Source organism: Echinops telfairi, unplaced genomic scaffold (genome assembly GCF_000313985.2).
Source record: "Echinops telfairi isolate 266 unplaced genomic scaffold, ASM31398v2 ScPeMD7_3533;HRSCAF=4204_0, whole genome shotgun sequence".
NCBI lineage: Eukaryota > Metazoa > Chordata > Mammalia > Afrosoricida > Tenrecidae > Echinops > Echinops telfairi.
This window is the reverse complement of record NW_022107431.1, coordinates 43,502,485-43,518,325: the sequence shown is the minus strand read 5'-3', so window position 1 is coordinate 43,518,325 and position 15,841 is coordinate 43,502,485.

Sequence of the window (15,841 nt, the reverse complement as noted above, 5' to 3'; positions counted from 1 at the left end):
AATTCAAACTCCACTGGAGAAATAGAAAAATTAGCTCAACTAACGGAACAGGAGGACTGAATGCAAAGTCCTTCTTCCTCAAAGAATACTGGCTCCAGTCCAGAAAATCATGCTTGCCAATCTAAAGTGAGATCGCAATGTTTTCAACCTTTAAAAAGCTATGTTAAGCCTATGACTAAAAAATATGTGGCATTAATATTAACCTTTATTCATTTTCAAAAATAGATGGTTATATTTCTCGGAATTAAAGCATTCAAATCAGCCTTCAGACTGCTCTTTCCCCACGTTTACAGCAGAACTGAATAATATTCTTCTGAGCAACACTTAGTCTGCTCAAGAATCCAGAAAGCACAGAGAGATGTCAGCTTTTGCTGAAGGGCCAGTTGTGATTTACAGAGGCGACGTTTGAGCTAAGTCTAAGTCAGGAAGTTACAATATTCAGAGAAGGTAAGCACACTCTTAAAGAGAGGGCAGGTGAAGCGCAGATCCAAGGGTGGTCAGAAGCTTCAAAGTGAAGGGGAGGAGAGTGTAGTGCAGAAAAGATAAGACTGGGAAGGACTCACAGCAAACTCAAAAAAACTCCTTGCCATGGAGTCCCATGCTGACTCATGGCAACCCTCTGTGGGTTTCTGAGACTGTAACTGTTTACAGGAGTAGAGAGTCTAAGCTTTCTCGCCCAGAGCTGCTGATGGTTTCAAACTGCTGGCCATGCAGATAGCAGCCCAAGTGTAACCACTAGACCGCTTCAAGAATGTCATGCTCATGACTTTCTCAGGTTCATCTACAGTGCTTTCTTGTGTTCTAAATATTTGTATGACTTTGAAACCACACCGTGATTATATGAAAAGCACATTCAGCTAAATAGTGAGAAACAACCCTGATTTTGGGGAGGAAAGATAAAAAGAAGGCAACTACAATTTCTTCACCTTTATTCAGCACCACTTAGAGTGCTAGGCTGTGTTTATGGTCACATCTAATTCTTACACCTCTTATTGTTATTCTTGTTAGGTGCCGTATGTCAATTCCAACCCATAAAGACTTTTCTAGAAACAACAGCTTTAGGCAAAATGACTGTTCCAGGAACATATCAGAGTGTTCTGCTTTTTCCCACTCGTTTTGCTTTGTCTACAAAAGAAGGCTAGGCTGCAATTCCTCCCTCGTAGCCCAAAGAGCCAGCTTGGCCCTATCCTCTCATCCGTTCATCTTCATGTGTGCAAACACTAATGTGGATTTCCCAAGGTTCAGCTCCAAAAGTTTCATCTGTGATTGCTCCTTTGATCCCTGTGATCTGACATAATCCATGCCTTTTAATTCATAAATCCTGACACACATGACAGTATAGTAATAATCGTATATATGAATTCTATCTGCTTCCGAGCAATTATTTACTTATCCTTTTAAAACATGTTGTCAGAATTTCTACAAAGAATAACATTAACCACACAGCATATGTTCAACATAATCCAGGGCATAAAAGATATATGAGGGCTGTGCATATTTTGAATCTGTCATAGAAACAAGCTCACAGGCCAAACTCTCTGGAACATTACATATACTTTTCAGCATGAATTTAGTCAAAGCCAAATTTACTGACATCGAGTCAATTGCTACTCATATGAACCCTACAGGGCAGAGCAGAGCTGCCACTTTGGGTGTGGGAGACTGTTAAACTACAGGAGTAGAAAGCATCATCTTTCTCCCATGGAGTAGCTCCAGGTTTTGAATTGCTAACCTTGGGGTGAACAGCCCATCATGTACCCCACCATGCCACCAGGTCTCCTGGATTATGCTTTGGACTCAAGATCAGCATTTCAAAACCAGCAGTGGCTTCACAGAAGAAAGATGTAACTTTCTATTTCCATAAAAATTTGCAGCCTGGGAGACTCACAGGCCAGCTGCACTCTGCCCGAGGGGGTCCCTAGGTGTCAAAATTGGCTGAATGGCAGTGAGCTTTGAGTTCTGGGCTAGTCAAAAACTCACTGTAAATTTCTCTCTGAATGTTATATCATTAGACTAGTCAATCATATTAATAGAAAGTTTTCATTGTATTTATAATAAATATTTAAGAAATTATTACTTAATAGTCATTATAATCATATTACATTATACTACAATAAAGTACATGAATTAAAGGAACCTATCAGAGTTTCTTCATTGAAGAATTGATACCGATTTATTTTTCTGGTTTGTATTTTTTAATACAAATAATTACTAATAATAACTAAAATCTACGAATGTAGTTTTATTAATCTTTGTTTAATTTGTCCAAACAAAATATTATAAACTTACAGAAGCTAGACCCATTATTCTAAATATTTTAAAATCTTCTTCCAAGAAGGGAAGAAACGGTATGTTGAAAATGTTTAATTTACTATATTGTGTTAAAACATAAAATGCCTTGCTCATCATGATGCTCTTATGCAAACTAGAATATAAATTCAGTTCCTGGCAGAGTGATTAATGCATTTACATCAACCCTCAGAAAATGCTGTGGCCTCAGGCTTAGAAGTGCCGTTGGTTTGCTGTACATGGAAAAATGATTTTTTTGCTTTCAGATTTCAGCATTAGACTTTACACAATAAAAAGATAGCAAGGTCTAGGTGCCACAAAGGAGTCCTATAACTAGTGTGAAAAATAAGATTCCTTAAAACCTGTATTTCAAATTATAACAAGAACAGCCGAACTCTCATTAGACTAATAAAAGGATAGCACTAGGGGAAAGCCATAGGCTTAAGGTTCCTTAATGACCATTAGGAACACGTCAGTATGAGGGCCATAGATCAAAAAGTGGTGATCATTAACAATTGTTATCTTAAGTCAATTTCTGATTGCCAGCCTTGAACACTTCTTTTGATTTAGAGTATTGAGATGTATTTCTATAGTTTGATACACAAAATCTGAAAAATCTCTGTATTATGACCAAAAACCCAAACTCACTGCCAACAAGTCAATTTTGACTCATGGAGACCCCCCTACGGCTGAGTAGAACTGTTCATACGGGTTTCCAATAATGTAAACCTTTGAGGAAGAAGAAAGTCTCATCTTTCTTCTATCAAGCAGTTGGTGGCTTTGAACTGCCAACCTTGCAGTTAATAGCCCAACTAGTAACCCACTCTCCACCACCAAGGTTCCTACCCATATCACGTATTTTTGAAAAGAAGACTCTTCTTGGAAATGCAGCCTTTAAAAAATAACAGTAGAAAAGATTCTAAAATATTAAACAACATTTTCATTGATTCTAAAAATATATTTCACTTTATTAGCTTTATCTTGATTTCTGTCAGTATGATGTTATCGGCACATACAGATAAAAAGGCATGTTATAGATATAGTCTAAATTTTCACACATGAAGAAATCACTGAAAAATGATGAAATAACAAAAGGAGAGAATTTCATTTAATATACAGAAATACAAAGATAGCTGTAAGTTGACATTACTCAGAGCTAACTATTTAGTGCCATTTCTAACAAGATGAGTAAAGTGGGAGAGTGACCTAACTTTTCTGAGCCCCATTTTTCTCATCAGAAAAATCAAATTGTATAATAATTTCTGAAAAGTTGGTTCTAATTACTAAATATTAAACTACATATATGGATTACTAAGTTGAATATCTGATTTAAGAGATGAATAAATGCTACATAAATTTTGTTACTATATTAAAATATAATTATATGCATGGTTAATTACCATCATTTATAGTTATATGAGAGAAAAGTGGAGGGAGCTATGAAGCATGTAACCAGGGGATCTAACTCTACCTAGATGTCAGGGAAGATACTCTAAAATGAAGAACTGAAGAACAATTTAAGTTCCTGAAGGATGAACAGGATCTTTTAATACTTTTTGTGGATGTTGCCTTTCTTACAGGTATAGAAATAGTAACAATATAATGATGCCCAGAAAGAAAAAGAACATATCTGATGTATTCTTTTAATCATAAGAAACATATACTCTTATTCCAGATGAGTGAAGTGTAAATTTGAGAAAGGGAGTCTTGGTGTTACCAGGACTGAGCACTAGGCTACTAACTGAAAGCTGACAGTTTCAACCCACTCATCAGTTTCACGATAAAAATAGGTTGCAGTCTGTTTTAGTATAGAAAAATGCTCTGTCTATACACATTGGGTTGCTAGGAGACAGAATGAACTCAACAGCCAGCACATAACAACAATATATATGTATAACTGCACACACTTAAGCACACAGTTGCTGCTGCTGCTAGTTGCTGTCAATGGAGTGACACAATAGCTACAACAACAGAATCAAACATAACACCAGTTATGAGAATGGAGCTAACTGGGAAATATGTACTTCTGTTGTACATGGGTTGCTATGACTGAGAGCCAACTCAACGGCTCCTCACGGCAGCAACATAAGGCATAGTAATAAACATTTTAAAGCTGATAGTGTGTGACTAATTGATACTACGATGGTAATCTGTTTACTTCTGAGCTGATAGTAGAAAATAAATAGGTAAGGACTGTTTTGAATTGATGCATCTAAATTTTGTGGTTGGTAAAGAATATTAAAAGGATCATCCTCCCTGAATTCCGTGTGTTTCCAGTTCCTATCTGTACCAGTGTACATCCTCTGGTCTTGCCAGATTTGTAAGGTAGAATTGAGATCATGATAGTAGAAGTGGGGGGTGGGTGGGAGGAAGCATTTAGGAACTAGAGGAAAGTTGTATGTTTCAGCACCCTGACTGGCTCATCTGAGAGTGGCCATACCAGGAGGGTGAAGGGAGGGTGGGGTGGAAGGATCTATATATAACCTCCTCCCTGGGGGACAGACAATGGAGAGGTGGGTGGAGGGAGACATCAGAGAGTGTAAGATATGAAAAAATAATAATTTATAAATTATCAAGGGTTCATGAGGGAGCGGGGAGCGGGGAGGGATGGAAAAAATGAGCTGATGCCAGGGGCTTAAGTGGAGAGAAAATGTTATGAGAATGATGAGGGCAATGAATGTACAGATGTGCTTTACACAATTGATGCATGTATGGATTGTGATAAGAGTTTTATGAGCCCCTAATAAAATGATTAAAAAAAATTTTTTTTTTTAAGTGTGATGAATTCACAATAGAACAAACAAGTTTTTCTTGGATGATGCTCCTTAAAAGTGAAGATGGCCAGACTTTCTTACATGATTAGGACATGGTATCATAAGAGACGTGTCCCTGGAAAAGGACAGCATGCTTGGGAAAATAGAAAGTTCAACAACAACAAAATCTTACTGCCATCGAATCAATTCTGACTCATAATGACCCTGTAGACGAGGGCAGAACTGCCCCTGTTGATTTCCCAGACTCTAACTCTTTATAGGAGTAGACAGCCTCTTCTTTCTTATGCAGAGAAACTGGTGGACTCCAACTGCTGACCTTGCAGCTAGCAGCCCAATGCATAACCACTATGCCACCAAAAGGGAAGTGGAAGGTCAGGGAAAAAGAGGAAGACACTCACTGAGATTTGTGTTAGGCTGAATTCTCTAAAGAAGTAAAACAAGTCATACATACATACATACATACAGACAGACAGACAGACAGACATGCATACATACATACAGACAGACATACATGATGATAGATAGATGATAGATAGATAGACATGATGGATGGATGGATAGATGGATGGAAATGGATATGGATATGGATACAGGTATGAATATGGTTACACCTATCTTTAACTAGAGATGGTGGTTTCAAACCATTGACTTTACATTTAACTGTAAAATGCATAACCACTAGGATAGCCTTCCCACAGAGGAACTTAACTGGAGTAGGCAGCAACCTGATGAAACTTCTTTTCCAAAGCACTGGGGCTGTAACCTGGGTAAAGAAGCTCCATTCCTCCCCAACTCTCTTGCAACAGCTTTGCAGCTCAACACTGCCATATTAGCGGATTGATTACATTGTGCTATGTCTTCCCAGGTTCTATCAACACTTGTCTTTCAGTTTGTCATGCTTTAATGGTATGTGTGTTGCTGGAAGCTATATCACTGGTATTTCAAATGCCAGCAGGGTCACCCAAAGTGAACAGGTTTCAGTGGAGGTCCCAGACTAAGGACAGGCATCTTGGAAAGTGTGAAGTATGAAAGTTTGAACGCATAAAAAATAAAATGAAACACATAATGATCCATATCCTAGGCATTAGTGAGCTGAAATGGACTGCCATTGGCCATTTTGAGTGAGAGAATCATATGATTTACCAAGGTGGGAATAATACAATTAAGAGGAATGGCTTGACATCATTGTCAAAAAGGACATTGCAAAATCAAACATGAAGTATAGTGCCATTTGTGATAGGATTATAGCTATTTACTTTCAAGGAAATCCAATCAATACATTTATTATCACATTTATGCACCAACCACAAAAGCTAGTTATAAAGAAATTGAGGAACAGTAGTTAGAATATATGAACTTGGTGATAGAAATGAAGCCAGAGATTTCATGATAGAAGTTTGAAAGACCAACAACTTGTTCATAGCAAATACATTTTTCAACAGTACTGGTGGACTTCTCCACTGAGACTACCATAGAACCTGGGACCCTGACCCTAATCCCTTCTAGAAGGGACATTGAGATGCCATGCAGTTGAGTTCCAAATCAATTTTTCCCATAAGAAATAACTGAAAACGGATTAATCCGTTCTCCACCACCAAGTTTTTACCCTAACCTTGCCTTTTTATACAAAACATTATTTTCAAACAAAATTTCGAAATAAATAAGTTCAGAGTTGAATACTACAATTTAAATAAGAAACGCAACATTTAAACAGTTTTGAACAACTACAGTATGGCCAATATCTTGAGCTGGATGAGGATCTGGATCTGTGGACACGGATGTGCAGAGGGGGGATGGAGAGAGAGTCCTTGTTTGGAAGGGGAATCCCCTTCCATCAAATTAACTGGGAGCTGCTTTTCAGGAGTTTTTTCCTTTCTTTGCCTATTTTCACTAGGACCTGGATGGCTTTCTCTTAAAAAAAAAAAATCTATCTAATGTGGTCTGCTGTTGGTGTTTACATAACTGTTTTCTAAAAGGGCTTACTAAATTATCATCAACAATATTGATAACATGGCTAACCAATTCCTTATCATGATGATTCTTTTCAAAAAGTTCCTTCTTAGGACCCATGTTTTTTTTCATCTAAAAACAGCACCAAAAAACCCCACAAAAACTAAGGAAAATGCAAAATGCTTGGAACACAGCTGCACAAGGTTTAAACAATGCATACTGACAATAACTAACACCCCATGACCAGAACACAAACTGCTTTTGTTTACAAAAGTCATGTGAGTCCGGTCAGATTTCGATGTTTTGTTTGAGCTCCAATGCAAAATTTTCTTGAAATTTTACATCAAAATCCAGTTATGTCAAGTACTGATGTCAAGTACTGGAGTTCTACTGCACACAAAAATCAGATTGATTACATCTGTGGAAAAAGTTATTAGACAAACCCATTATTGGCAACTAAATCCAGGCCAGGAGCTGATTATGGCAAAGATCATCAATTGCTCATATGTAAGGTCAGTAAAGCTGAAGAACATTAAAACAATTCCACAAAAACCAAAGTACCACCTTGAGTTCATTTCATCTGTGTTAGTCTGGGTAGACCAGAGAAACAAATCCAGAGACACTCATATATGTGTAGGAGAGAACTTTATATCAAGAAGTGATTGTGTATTAATAACACATACCAGCCCAATCCAGATCAAGTCCGTCAGTTCAATATTAGCACATAAGTCTGATATTAGCCCGTGAATTCCTCTTCAGACTCACACAGCACATGCAATGATGCTGAATGCAGGAAGATCACGAGCCAGGGGGGGAAAGTCTTGTAGATCCAATGGCATTGGATGCATCTCCAGGGCTCTGGCTGACATCAGCATGGCTCCATACGGCTGTCAACAGGAATGTGAAGCAGAGAGAGTGTGTCCCACCTCCAGGGAGGAAGAGAATATGTCCCAGAATCCTCATGAGAAGTCCATGCCTACAAGCAGGGATCACCAGGTGTTGACATGATTGACAGGCTAGACTCCACCCCCTCATTCATATTTATCAAGATGACATGAAATTGTGCAACTACCACACCATCTAAATTTTGAGAGCATCTCAAGAACAGATTTGCTGCATTGAACAGTAATGACAGAAGCATCATGAAGAAAGAAAAAGGTCATTAAAAAGACAGGAAAGAAAGAAAAGATCAAAGTGGATGTCAGAAGAGACTCTGAAACTAGCTCTTAATCAAGGAGCAGCTAAAGCAAATGGAAGAAAGACTGAAGTCAAAACGCGAAATAAAAAATCTAAAAGGACAGTTCAAGAAAAAGTAAAATAGTATGATGAAATGTGCAAATAGCTAAAGTCAGAAAAATGAAAAAGAAGAACACACATAGCACATTTTAAACTTAAAGAACTGAAGAAAAAAAGTAAAGCCTTGAAATGCAGTCTTGAAAGATCTGATTGGCAAACTATTGAATCATCAAAAGAAGATGGAAAGACTACACAGTCATTGTATCAAAAACAACTACGTGAGAGTCCACTACTTTAGAGGGTAGCATATAGCAAGAACAATTTCAAGGTGCACTGAAAGAATTACCGTGTACACTCGAGTATAGCCGACCCAAATATCAGCTGAGCCATTTAATTCTACCACAAAAACTGCATAAAAAATGTGCTGAAACACCATCCTGTTTGATCACAAGGTGTTGAAAGGATTAGGTAGCAGACACCAAAGAACAAAAAATTATCATTTTGTGCTCACTTTCCCCATAGAAATGCTGAAGACAAATGTGTGCATAAGCAAGTGTGGTGACGAAGACTGATGGTGCCTGACTATCGAGAGATAAAGCATCTGGGGTCTTAAAGGCTTTAAGGTAAACAAGCAGCCATCTAGGTCAGAAGCAACAAAGCCCACATGGAAGAAACACAGCAGCCTGTGTGATCACCAGGTTTTGAAGGGATCAGGTATCAAGCACCAAAGAACAAAAAATCATATCATCATGAATGAGGGAGAGTGTTGGGTGGGGACCCAAGGCCCATCTGTAGGCAACTGGATATCCCTTTGCCAAGGGGTAGCGGGGAGGGGACGAGTCAATCAGAGTGCAGTGTAACATCAGTGAAACACACAACTTTCCTCTACTTCTTAAGTGCTGCCTCCCCCCTCTCCCCCTACCATCATGATCCCAATTCTACCTTACAAACCTGGCTAGACCAGAGGATGTATACTGGTGCAGATAGGAACTTGAAACACAGGGAATCCAGAATAGATGAACCCCTCAGGACCAGTGCTGAGATTGGTGATACCAGGAGGGTGGAGGGAAGGTGGGGCAGAAAGGGGGAACCGATTACAAGGATCTACATATAACCCCCTCCCTGGGGGATGGATAACAGTACAGTGGGTGAAGGGAGATGCTGGGCAGTGTAAGATATGTTAAAATAATAATAATTTATAAGTCCTCAAGGGTTCATGAGGGAGAGGGAAGCGGGGAGGGAGGGGAAAAAATGAGGAGCTGAATCCAAGAGCTCAAGTGGAAAGCAAATGAGGGCAACAAATGTACAAATGTGCTTGACACAAGGGATGTACGTATGGATTGCGATAAGAGTTGTACAAGCTCCCAATAAAATGATTTAAAATTTTTTAAAGTGCTAAAAACCTCGGCTTATACATGAGATATACAATAGTTAAAAACAAGCCTCAAGTAATTGATGGGCTACCAATACAAATGTTTTAACAAACTGATAAAGCACTGAAAGCACTTACTTATCAAGGCCAGGAAATTTGAAAATCTGCTACTTGACCAGCTGACTTGGACAGATCCATATTTGTACAGATTCCAAAGAAAGGTGACCTAATAGAATGCTCCAGTTATAGAATATTATAATTGATATCGCATTCAAGTAAAATCATCCACCAATGGTTGCAGCTGTACATTGACAGGGAGCTGCCAGAGGTTTAGGATGAATTCAGAAGAGGATGTGAAACAAAAGATATCATTGCTGATGTCAGCTGGATCTTAGCTCAAAGCAGAGAATTCCATGAAGATGGTTACTTGTGTTTTATTTACTATGTCAAGGCATTCGACTGTGTGGAACAAACTATGGATAACCTTGATAATATTGGGAATTCCAGAACCCTTCATTGTGTTCATGGGGATCTTTTACATGGATCATGAGGCAGTCATGTGAACAGAGCCGGGGAAATTTCATGGACTAAAATCAGGAAAACTGTGCATTCAGTTTGTATCCTCTAATGATAATTCTTCAATTTGTATGCTTAGCAAATCACCAGATAAGCAGGATTTGTTGAAGAAAAATGTGACAACAAGTTTGGAGGAAGATTTATTAATAAGCCACAATATGCAGATGACATAACCTTGCTTGTTGAAAGTAAGGAGTACTTGAAGCACTTGCTGATGAAGACCAAGTATTGCAGTCTTGAGTATGGATTTCAACTCTAGGTAAAGAAGACCAAAATCCTCACAACTGGACCACTAGGTAACACCATGGTAAATGGAGAAAGAGTGAACTTGTCACAGGTTTTGTCTTGTTTGGATCCACAATCAATTCTCATGGATCCAGCAGTAAATAAATTTTTAAAAAGTGTTGCATTGGGAAAATCTACTGCACAAGACCTCTTTAGAGTATTGGAAAGCAAAGATGTTACTTTCAGGACTAAGGACCTTACCTACTCCATAGTATATTTCATTCTCTGGTAAACATGTGAAATTTGGACATTAAATAAGGAATATCAAAGAAAAAACGATACATTGGAATTGTGGTGCTGGAAAAGAACATCGAATGTGCCATGGATTGTTAAATGAACAAACCAATCTGTGTTGGAAGAACAGCCAGAGGGTTCTTAGAGACAAAGATGTCAGGGCTTAGTCTTATATATTTTGGACATGTCAGGGCACCATGGAGGTTCCATGCAAAAGAAGGCTCTCAAAGAGATGAATTGACACCATGATTGAAAGGGTGGGTATTGGCATGGGGATAATTGTAAGGATGATGCAAGGCCAGGCATGGTTTCATTCTATTGTGCATAGTGTCTCTGTGGTTCCGAGCTTGATGCCATCGAGCAACAACCAGGCTCTAACTGAGAATACTGACGGAGACAAGTTGACCCAAAGCCCCTTTATCACATGATGGATTGACACTGACTGAAACACCTGGTTCAACCATAACAACAATTTTGAAAATTGTTTTGTTCTCTTATACATAGAGTTTTCATGGGTTGGAGCTGATTCAAGGGCATCTAACAATTACAATGCTGGTGCTACCAGTTTATAGCACAATTGCATTGGTATCTCCTGTGATTTTCCTTAAAAAAAAGTAGGTTGGGATTTAATATGCATATTAAATTTCAATCACGTCAAGCAGAATGCACAATTGCTATAACAATCAGTTTGCAACATTTGTTTTCTACATGGACTATGTGATATCATCTTCCTTTTCCCCACCTCCACCACTGTACCCCTTCTGCCCTTTTTCTACTTGCTGTCGTTCTAGGGTCATCAATCCTAAGTTTCATATACCAAAAAATGGAAAAACATAAACACAGCTTCAGGAAGGTGACCTCCTTTGGCCTACCACCTCTGAGATACATGCTAATATGAAAGAACAAAAACCGAAGAAAACAATGCAAACCCAAATTACAAAAAAATTTGGAAACCAGATCTGGTCCTGCATCCTAGGGGGATCTGCTGCCAAAGTGTTAAGTGTTCAGGTCAGAGTGACGCCTTTGATCTGTGCTCCTCTCTCCCAAGCAGTTTCTTTGGTGACCACTCCCACCCATCCTACAATGTTAGCAGGTGGAGTTCTCCAGAGGCTATTTCCTATGTAGTTGAATCTTGGGCGCCTCCTGTCATTCATCCCCTTCTGCACACTGGATCCGCACAATTTAAGCTCTGATACTGATCCCTTTTTCAATTTTGGATTATATGGATTCCAGTCCTTCAGTGACTATTGATAGGATGTTTCTTCCACGTGGACTTAGTTGACATCTCACTTAAATGAACACTTGCTTGGAGACAAGCCTTTAAGACACCAGACTCTATTTTATCTGATAGCTAGGCACCATCTAAAATCTTTGCCACAATTTGCTATTAGTACCCATAGATTCTGTGTTCCTTCCTGAGGATAAGTATTGAGCAGGACCACAATATAAGAACTAATTTTTCTTCCATTTTAAAAATCATTTTATTGGGGCTTCTTACAGCTCTAACCACAATCCATACTCACATCCATTGTGTCAAGCACATTTGTACATATGTTGCCAACATCGTTTTCAAAACAGTTTCTTTCTACTTGAGCCCTTGGTATCAACTCTTTGTTCTTAAGTTGGAACTAGATTTAGTGTGAGCCCAAAACCCATTCCTGGATCTATACCTTTTTTAAAATTTATTATAACGGGAGTTAATACATATGCCATATCAATCCATATTTCAATTATGTCAAACAGAATTGTACAGTTTCTTCCATAATCAGCCTCCAAACATACTTTTCCTTCTTGGGCATCTTGATGTCATCTTCCTCTTATCCCTCTCCCCATCTAGACACCCCCCCACACACACACACACACACACAAACCCTTGTATATTTGCTTTCCCTATAGGCTCAACATGCCTGAGTTTCATTTACCAAAAACCAGACAAACAAATAATGCAACTTCAAGAGGGTGATCTCCAGTGGTGATTCACCTCTAAAAAGCCCCCTAATATGAACAAGCACAAGCAGAATATGACAGATTGGCTGTCACAGTATTGCCAGAATAATATGTATCTGAATGCCCCATACCGGGCATTGATGTAGCAAGACCGTATTTGTCCAACAACCAACAATAGCCCGCTCTTGACGGCTGTCTTCTGCTTCTTCAGACACCAGTTTCCTGCTTAAGTCCTCAGGTTACAAGTGTGTCTGGGGTAGAGTCCAGTTCATCCAGTGGCATTTCCATATGGGGTCTCACTGATGCAGCCTCTGGAGCATACAGTGCACACAACCGATACAGGATTCATGGTCCCTGCATTCCAGGGCACACAGCCTGGGTTCCTGGGATACCCACAGATGCTCCCCTCCATGTTCTCCAGAGCATCCACAGTCTCTCCTCTTCCCATCTGGAGGTCAGCCCTCTCTCCCTCCCCTCCCCTCAACAGACATGTATCTATGTTCCCTCTCCCCTCTCCTGCACTGCCCCTCCCATTAGTAAACTGCCTCCCTCTCTAGGGAACCTCACCCCAGATCCAAGTGGCTATCACTCAGCAGAGAGCATCCCCCCTCTCCCCTTACCACTTGATCGCAGCTGTTGAGAGGTGGTCTCGGCCAAGTGACCTACATTATATTTCCCTGGAGCGGCGGATGATGTGTGGCTCCTTGGCACTGGTCCAGCTCTTTAGCAGGCTGTCTGGTCCTCAGCCAGAAGACTGGATGCCCTGCGAGCTTGAGCTGGTGCCTGGTCTGCTGCTTGTTTCTATTGCAGTGGACTTGTACAGTATTTGTCCTTCTGTACTTGACCAACTTCACTCAGCATCATGTCTTCCAGATCCTTCCATGAGTTCAGGTGTTTTTCATGGTTTCTTTGCTGTTTTTTAAGGATGTGTAGTAGTCTATGGTGTGTATGTATCAGAGTTTTTTATTCACTCTTCTATTGATGGAAATTGAGGCTGTTTCCAGCTTGCTATTGTGAACTGTGCTGCGATGAACATGGGAATCAAATGTTTGTTCGTGATCCGTTTCTTATTTCTTTTAGGTATGTGCCCAGTAATGGCATTGCTGGATCATACGGTAGTTCAGTTGCCATCTGTTTTAGGTGTTGCCATATCGCCTTCCACAGTGGCTGTACATATTTACAAGTCCCCCATAAGAGTTCTGATCTCACCACACCCTCTCCAACATTTTTGTTCGGTGTTTTTTTTTAATTGGGCACAGTTATGGGCATTAGGTAGTATCTCATTGTTGTTTTGATTTGCATTCCCTGGATGCCTAATGACCAGAAACATGTCCTCCTGTGTTTATTATCCATTCAAGTGCTATCTTTTGTAAATCTTTTCTTTTGGTCTTTTTCCCAACTATTTGCAGGGCTATTAGTTTTTATCTTGTTGTAAGCTTGTAAAATTCTGTAGATTTTAGTAATTCATCCTTAGTCTGTTATGTCCTTACTAGATATCTTTTCCCAGTCTGTGGGCTCTCTTTTCACACTTTTGATGACGTCTTCTGAGGCACATACGTTTTATTTTTAAGAGGTCCTGCGTATCTATCTGGTCTTCCTCACGTGTTCTCTTTGTCGCTTCTGGTTGCCTGTATCCCTGCACTAGGGCTCCTGGCTTTGTCCCAATTTTCTCATTGATGAACCTGATAGTTTTGAGTTTTACAGTTAGGTCTTTGACGCACCTAGGGTTTATTTTTGTGCCTGGAGTGAAATATGTGTCCTGTTTCATTCTTCTGCAAGATATTCGGCTTTTACAACACCATTTATTGAAGAGGGCATCTGCTTCCCATTTAATGTTTTAGGCCTTTGTCAAATGATTTGCCTTCTTATTGATTGAAATTTATTTTCTAGATTTGACAAATGAGCCAATAATATACATTTTAAATTATTGCCTCAATAGAAGGATTTCAAAAATCAGCTCTATTCATGTATTTGGGTTAAATTTGCAGTGCTGAATGAGAAAATAGCTCTTGGAGGTTGTAAGTACCCTCAAAGAATTTTATTGTTTCATTCAAATCTATACTTAATGTTTTTTGTTTTATTAGAAAGCATATTATTTCCTAAAAGGCTAATGGAGAACATTTGAATAATACTCCAAATATTTTCCTATCTTTTTATTGAAAAGGATGTAGTATTTTGGCTTAGAAAAATCTATGATTTGACTATACATTTAGAAAACATTGAGCATATTTTCTACAGAGACAACATAGTCTTTCAAGCCATCTGCAGTTTGCAACAAATTTAGAGTTAGTAGCTTAAATTGATGAGAGCATGAATTGCTGACAGACATGGTTTTACTTTTTTTCTATTTCCAAATTGATATTTGAGAATAGTGCAGCCAAGCCACTTGGCATGAAATCATGAAGGAAACATGATTGCGTGCCTGCAGAGAACAACGCTGTACCACAACACAAGTTTAAAATCCAATTCCCTACTATTTTCAGGGTTTAGCTCATAATCTTTAGTAATATATTGCATTGTAGTTTGGAAAACTAGGATGTATATATTTTTAATCTTTCATCTGTGTAGACAGAGATATTTTGATTAAATGCCTTCTCATCAGAGCAAGTGACATTTTAAAATAAGCACTTCTGAGTGATGTACATGTATTAATTTATTGAAACTTCAGTTATTAGATCTGTGTTTTTCCCTTTCCTCCCAATAAAAATACATCAGAAAATAATACATATTAGATAATAGGTAGGGGGAATAAATGTCAAGTTACTTTCAATATTTAGACTCGATGTTTTTATGTCATTTGTTCCAAAATTTACTAAGCAATATACTATATGTGTAAAAAAGTGTATACACAAGCATACACACTTGTAAACCTTCAAAGAAGAAAATATTTTGTTTTTAAAACAAAAATATTGGTATGTATATTTTTGCTTTTTTTTTCATCTTATTATATTTTCTTTGAGACTTAGTGTTTATGAGTATTGGTTAAAATATTGCTTGTGGTTGAAGCGCAGGGAATCTAGGACGGAGGAGCCTCTCGGGATCGGGGGCGATGGTGGCGATACCAGGAGGGAAGGGGGAGGTAGTAAGGGGGAATGGATCACAGGGAGCCGCGTATGGCCTCCTCTCTGGGGGACGGGCACAGGGGGGTGGGTGAGGGGAGGCGCCGGACAGTGTAATG